At 39.4% G+C, this 7286-nt stretch overlaps 1 pseudogene; it reads left to right on the plus strand.

Annotated features, from left to right (window-relative positions):
• Window positions 1–545: 545 nt before the first annotated feature.
• LOC149267414 (uncharacterized) lies at window positions 546–1183 on the plus strand (annotated as a pseudogene).
• Window positions 1184–7286: the final 6103 nt, after the last annotated feature.

Consider the following 7286-nt stretch of genomic DNA (forward strand, 5'->3'; position numbering starts at 1 on the left):
AATGTTTTTCTCTTTTGGTTGTATTTTATTGTGATTTAACTTAAAAAAAAATATAAGAATATATATATATATATATATATATATATATATATATATATATATATATATATAGTATATATATATATATATATATATATATATATATATATATATATATATATATATATATAGTATAAAACCGGTCCTTACACTTGGTATCAGAGCTATGTTGAACCCTTGAGACCTATGGGTCCATGCATGCATGACTAGTTTTGTTAGATTCACATATGAAATTGTACGGTTTTTTTCAAACTCGATCGTCTTTTATTCTCGTTTCTTGTTTTCTTTCCTTTGCTTCATTGCTTGAGGTTTTGGTTCTTTTTTTGTTTTCACGCCAATCAATTCGAAATCAAGTGCACCTTCAATCTCTGATAGTCAAATGGTAGGTCAGGCGGTTTGTTGCCTTTCCCTATTCACCATGAGTAGCAGAATTACAGACCTATAAGCCTAGACTTTCAGTACCACAGGGATGCCTACAAAGGTATTATATAAAATCCACCATAGATATGCCTCCTGCAGGAGCCCCGAGATCGAATCCAATAACGTCACACGAACCCTATGCCTACGGTTACCCTACAGACCCTTACTATGTGGTTCTGCCTCCGGCTCCACAGCTACATATTAAGCAGCGGTGTCGCCTTAAGTTAGTTTCTTATGCTGCCGCTCTGGGTATCTGTCTCGGCCTGCTGCTCGGCGGGGCATTCTACTTCTTCTGGCCCTCTCAGCTGGAAATTCAAGTCTTCCACATGCAATTCAATGATATGAATTTCGAGACAATCCCTAACCGACGTCCTGTACCTGTTCATGAATACAAGCATGGCCATGTTTCTCTAGATCAAGAACACCAATTTCTTCAATGTGTGGTATGGATTTGTGGATGTAGGGTTAGGGTATCGGGGGCAGATAATTGGGGTTTTTAAATTGGAAGGCGGCCGCTTGACGGCCCGACACACTATCTATGTGAATTCCATGCTTGAGCTCGATGGAACCGAAGTATCGAATGATGTCATGAATTTTTTTGGAGGATCTTTCCCACAAGGAGCTACCTTTGGGTACTGTTGTGGAATTCAATGGCAGGATTCGACTTTTATTTGCCAAAATTTCGCTAAAGGTAGGGTTTATTTCAATTTCAAATTTTCTTTAAATTTGTTGAATCTTCAAAAACTGCAAGATTGTTTCAATTAACAAAAAACTATGTGGATATTGTTGACAATGTGAAAGCCTCAATCAATCAATTATTTGAATCTTTTAGTACTTGGCTCCTTAGGGGATTTTTTTTTTTTTTTTGTACATGCTCCACGAAAGAAAGGAAAATTGAATCAAAATGTATATAATCAGAAAGGAAAATTGAATCAAAATGCATATACTCAGAAAAAAAATAAAAACGTTTACATGCTTTGTGAAAATTAAATTTGAAAAAAAATGCAGAGGCCCTGTACACTGTGCCAACTCATAAAGCATACCTTTTTTGAAACAAAATGCAAAGGGCCTGTACACTGTGCCAACTGAGAGATATTGCCATCTTCCTAAAGCCTACTTTTTTTTTCAAGTTTTCATAACTTTTCACACGAATAAATAAGGAAAAACTGTATAACTGTTAGTTGAACATATGACTTTATTTTCAAACGCAAGATTCTATCCATTGGGTGTTCAGTAATTCTTGATTTTTTTTTTAGCAATGATAAATTTAATCTATCCATTGGCTAGTCAGTAATTCTTGAAATTTTATAGCAATGGAAAATTTAAGCTATTACAAATGATTCGATGGCTTATATTAGTTAAAATTTAATCTATCCATTGGGTGTTTAGTGATTCTTGAAATTTTATAGCAATGGAAAATTTAAGCTATTACAAATGATTCGATGGCTTATATTAGTTTTAGTTGATACATGATCCACCAATGGGATGAGTGAAGAATTTTCTTGCTTGATGAAAAGCTTGTCATGAATCATAATATTTACTTGGAAGCTGGTTGTAAGGTAGGTTGATAAGTGATTTATTCGTGGTTTTATCCTCGATGGGGATGGGAACAACGACCAAAAGGTATTAATGTTGAAATGTGTGTCATATTTGAAATATGTCTTTTCATTGTTATAATGTTTTAGGACAATGTTTGATTGTTTGTTTGTCTTTTCATTTCATTTTATTCAACTTCCAATTCTTAGGATTTGTATAGCATGCACATATGCAGACTTTTGATGATTTCTAAGATGTTAGTGAAGCTCTAGTACACCCTTTCTCACCACCAAAAACTTAGTCCTTGAACCTTATTTTTACGTCATTTGCAATATGGAAAATACATGTGCAATTCTACTATGAATTTTCTGCTTCTTTTGTACATTATTCATTTCCAAAATTTCGTTTTCCAGCCTTGCATAATTGAGAGAGTAGGGTCAAAGGACATCGACAAAAGCAAAACTAGAGATGCAGTTGAGAGAGTGTCTACAAGTTTGTTGATATACGAAGACACTAAGATGATCGTAGACAAAGACATCAAGATGAAATGGCAGGAGGTTGCACATTTGGGGAAGGTCTTGAAGACCACAAAGTCTATGCGAACATTCACAAGTTCGGCTTGTACCAGATTTCATGCAAGTATCCCGTATTCCCATGCACAGACATGATACATTGGATTATCTTGCACGCTGATCCCGAGATGATGGTATTGAGCAGTGTCAGCGGGACAAAGATTTCTACCTTCAGGGCACAGGACTATCATCAGACGTACCACTTGCTGAAGCCAGTGATCATCATGGAGATACCCTTCAACATACCCAACAACAATGCCAACTCCAGGCATATCTTGAAGAACTGGGTGAAGTTGCTAGCCAAATTTAGGATGACACCCAACTAGATTTACAAGACGAAGATACTGCGGAAGTCATATCAGTACTTGGTCATCTTTGCATGTCGCTTGTATGACCAAGAAAGCACAGAGACCTTCTTGTAGAGTAAGGTGATCTCATTGGACCAACTGGTGAGTGAAGGCAGAGCATGAAAATGGTCTGACATTTTGGCTCACACGCTGAAGGAACAGGTAGCAGGAGCTCGGCAGCTGCCCAAAGGTCAGGAAGCATAAATCTACATGTCCACATACATCTTGGATGCAATATGTGCTCGAAAACAATTCCTGAGCTTGAAGTGGGCATGAACATTAGCGGAAACCTATGTGAACACTTATTACAAATTGTTTTCTAAATGAAGCTTTCATGGAGTCATCACATAGTTGTGAGACCATTTTGTCACCCTGGTGTACAAGATGATATTTGAATAGGATCCACCTTACATGTCGAAGGAATCAATGGAGGCACTAATCGACATAGCGGATTGGTATGACTCACCTTTTGGCACCTTCATACGGATGTACAACGTGCAAAAGCCTCTGAATGTTTTGCCAAAGTTTGCCATGGACAAGCTCATCATGCAAGAAGTGTCAAACCACATCTCTGCAGGACTATCAGCTAGGCTGCACTGGAAGAAGAAGGCACCTTGGCCCACTTTGTATCAGGTTGTATGAGATACAAAATTTCAAGCATGCGGATGCCGGAAAAGAACAGTTTAAGAAATTTCATTTCGGCAACAAAAGCTTTAATCCATATGACCCGCATTTCATTGTTAAGGATCACTGTGCGAGAGTGAAATTTCCGTGGATCCACAGGGCGTGTCGTTGGGCTGAGGAAGACCCATGGAGATATTTTCATAGCTTCTCCAAGCCCAATGCACCAGTCGGCATCACTGTGGAATGGTTGGTGAAGCAACATCTAGGAGAGCACCAACAACACCGACAACAGAGGTAAACATAACGACGCACGACAAAGGCAAGAGAAATATTGTTAATAGAGCAGAGGCAGAACAAAGTTGCAAGTCTAAAGCAGATTCACTTGTGCAGGAATCAGCTTTGGCAATAGAGGTGAAGAGGCAACAACACGGCAATAGGACCACGCAAAGGCAGAGAGAAAAACAGAGGATGGAGGAAACAATGAAGGAGTTGCAAGAGTTGAAGGAGAAACTCTAGAAAGAACAGGATCCATGAAGACAGGAGAAGGAAGCAAAATAGGGACATACACAGTAGGGGCACAACATGCAAAAATTGATGAAACTGCGCCCATACAGGTGGTAGACTCATCTGAGCAGCTAGCACAAAACAGACAAGGGTGAGTAGTCGTAGGAGCAAGAATTTTCTCAAGAAATTGAAAGATTACTTGAGCAGATGGATACAAAGATGGAGCAACTATATTTAGAGCAAGACATCGACCTCATGCCTTACCACTAAGAGGTCGATCCACCGGCTTCACCGAATTTGGAAGCAGAGCGAGTCCCAAGTGACCAAGGAGATACTCATATCCTTGGAGACAATTCAGAAGAGGAGATGCATAACATATCATTCGACGAGTTGCAACATAGAGTTGTGCAATCACGCAAAGTGTATACTCCGGATGACCACACATCTCCTGCACAGTTTGAGGAATGAGTGATCGTATCTAACGTGCGTAAGCATCCAACAACATTGCCCAATGCTACCAGATCATATGCCAAAGCCACTAGCTCAAGTGTTTGCTTCTGAGAGCAGATAATGAGTGAATGGCTAAGGAGTTATAGACACCTAAGCAAGGAGGAGAATTGGTTACAACATCCCCTCGAGCAGAGTTGAAGAAGGTGATATTTGATGCAGTATTGTCCCTTGAGACAGTCATGCGGGTGTTGTATTCTAGATTTGGTACTGTGCATAAGGAAGTTGTCCATCTCAATGGTTGGCAGCAGTGTTGTGCTAGGAGAGCATGTATCTTTTCAAACTTGCATACCACTGTCGACCACATGAAAACATGGACAATGAGATATAAGGGAGCCCCATTACAATTGCCTAAGATGATGAAGCCTAGGGTGGTCAAGTTGAAGGCACCCATCCGGAGTCAGATCCAGAACTATGAAGAACTCCTGCAACTCATCACTATTTTGCAGGCTTCCCATGCATGGGTGTTCAGAAGCATGGATGTTGTTGTGCTTGCACATGTGATCCCATTTATTGGGCCACTCACCAAGGCAAAGACAAAATGATAAGTCCAACTGGAGATAGACTCGTACTTTGACGAGTTAATGCGCTTAGTCGTTAGCGCATACTTGACGATTAGTTGAAACACTATGCATCAGTATGTCACTGGTCTGGCCACACTCAAGACATTGATGCACATGTTATCAGACGAGTTGGATAGAGGAGCCAAAGCTTTTTATCTAGATGCAACATACGCAAGAGTTAATTTCCAGAAATATTTCACCACAGAGTACACAGACACCATCGCAGACTACCGAGCTTAGAATCAGTTCGCCACCATCAACCATCATGAGGATGTCAAAGATTTGGTCTTCCCACAGTTGTGCAAGTCATAGTTATGTCTTGCATGGCTTTCTCAAGCCTATTTTGTCTTGCATGGGTACATGTGCAGAATGTACGTAACATCTTGTCAAGTGGAAGTTCAAGTGTCAAAAGTTGAATGTAATAGTCATAGATTAGTTGAAGAGTCATGAGGGTAGATGAATAGTCACAAAGGGGAATGTCAAGGTGTTATGGGTAAAGTAACCCTAGGGCCTTGGGTTGAGAACCCCAACAGAGCAAAGGGCTTAAATCATGATGAGGTATGCAAATAGGTAGCCCTAATACTTAAAATACTAAAGTAGGAAGAAGAGGTATTACCTAGAGGTCCTACGTTTGAGGTCGTTCCCATAGGGTCCAAACCCTCTACTTCTTCCAATGCTTTAGAACCTGCAACTCATTCAAGCAAAGCATATACAACAACAGTAATAGAAAGCATGTTCATGATATAGGTTTTAGGTCATATAAGAATGTAATAAAATAATAACATATATTAATGCATTAAGACATAAATATCAAGAACAAAACAACACCTGTTTATTGATGTAAACTAAAGAAATTATGGAAGAAGTACAGCCTGAGTCGTCCGCTAGCTCTAAGCGAAATTGTCCTTCGGATCCATCTTGCCCTAGCCTCAACGATCCTCCTCCATAGGTATACACAAGGATGTCATAAAGGAACGAAGGACATCTCAAGAAGGAAATAAAGGTTTCCTATGACTTGGGACTTCAGAAGGCACAGGGATTTCTTCAGACTTGATCAGGGATGTAATCAACTATAATATCAATATATAATCTTTTCTTCCTCCTTTAGGCCTTCCCACGGAGGTCTATTTATACTTCTCAAAATTAGTTTTTTTATTTGGGAAACAGTTGGGCCATGGGCTATAGTAGGTGAGTAATAGGTAAAACCCATAAAGTCTACCCGAATTTAGTTGCTCCAACCAACAAATCCCTACACTACTAGCCCTTTCGGAAACAACCCGCATAGCACAGGTTGTAGTCTCACCTGAAGTAGTATGGGGGGATGCAAGAACCAAGTTTCTACATCAAGAGACTAGTGTGATTTATTTTAGCTACTCAGGTCTACCTTCACGCATATCGGTACACTCTTAGGGCGACACTACTGCAACTCTGTCAAAATGGCCTTTAGACCTTTGCAAAGGTATACGATTAGTGTTTGTGGACCTTTAACATTCAATCTATCTAATTTTGCGCATTAGAAAGCAGTCCTAAATTAGGGTTTGCGTAGGTTTACTTAAGTTATTTATAAACATCCAAGAATTCATCAGAGTCTGTGCGAAAGTAATTAAAAATGCATTGCATACATTATTAACAATTATTCAACAGAATCGCATAAGATTCAATCACTATTCCATAAAACACATCATTCATTGATAGTATATAACATTAACATATATTCTTTAGAAACTATCTTTATTTTTCTTCAATTCAGGATTATAGACTCAAAACTACCTTGTGCACTCAGCTGCAGGGGTCCTCGGACTTAGTTGCGGGCTCTATCTAGGCATCTGCGCACTCAGCTGTAGAGCCTTTCTTCTCCTATCTGACCCACTTCTCTTCGCTATCACTTCCTATCCATCATCCAAACTTATCAAGATTATGCCTTAGACTCTCTAAGACACCCCTATTTATATCCTTTTTCATACAATGCCATGGTCTACGGACCATGAGTGGATCTCAAAATTGACTCAAATTTACATAAAACAAGGGGCTAAACCCCTTTGAATCTTATTCATCTACGCGCTCAGCATCCACAAATCGCGGATACTTTACATTATTTTACAAAAATGTATGAAAACTTGGGTTATCTTAACCCCAAAACTGACCTAGGGGACCCCATCCCAACAGACCTTGAA

This window comes from Pinus tabuliformis, chromosome 6, assembly GCF_031772625.1.
Source record: "Pinus tabuliformis cultivar Carrire ecotype Pingquan chromosome 6, CPIR1, whole genome shotgun sequence".
Taxonomy (NCBI): Eukaryota; Viridiplantae; Streptophyta; class Pinopsida; order Pinales; family Pinaceae; genus Pinus; species Pinus tabuliformis.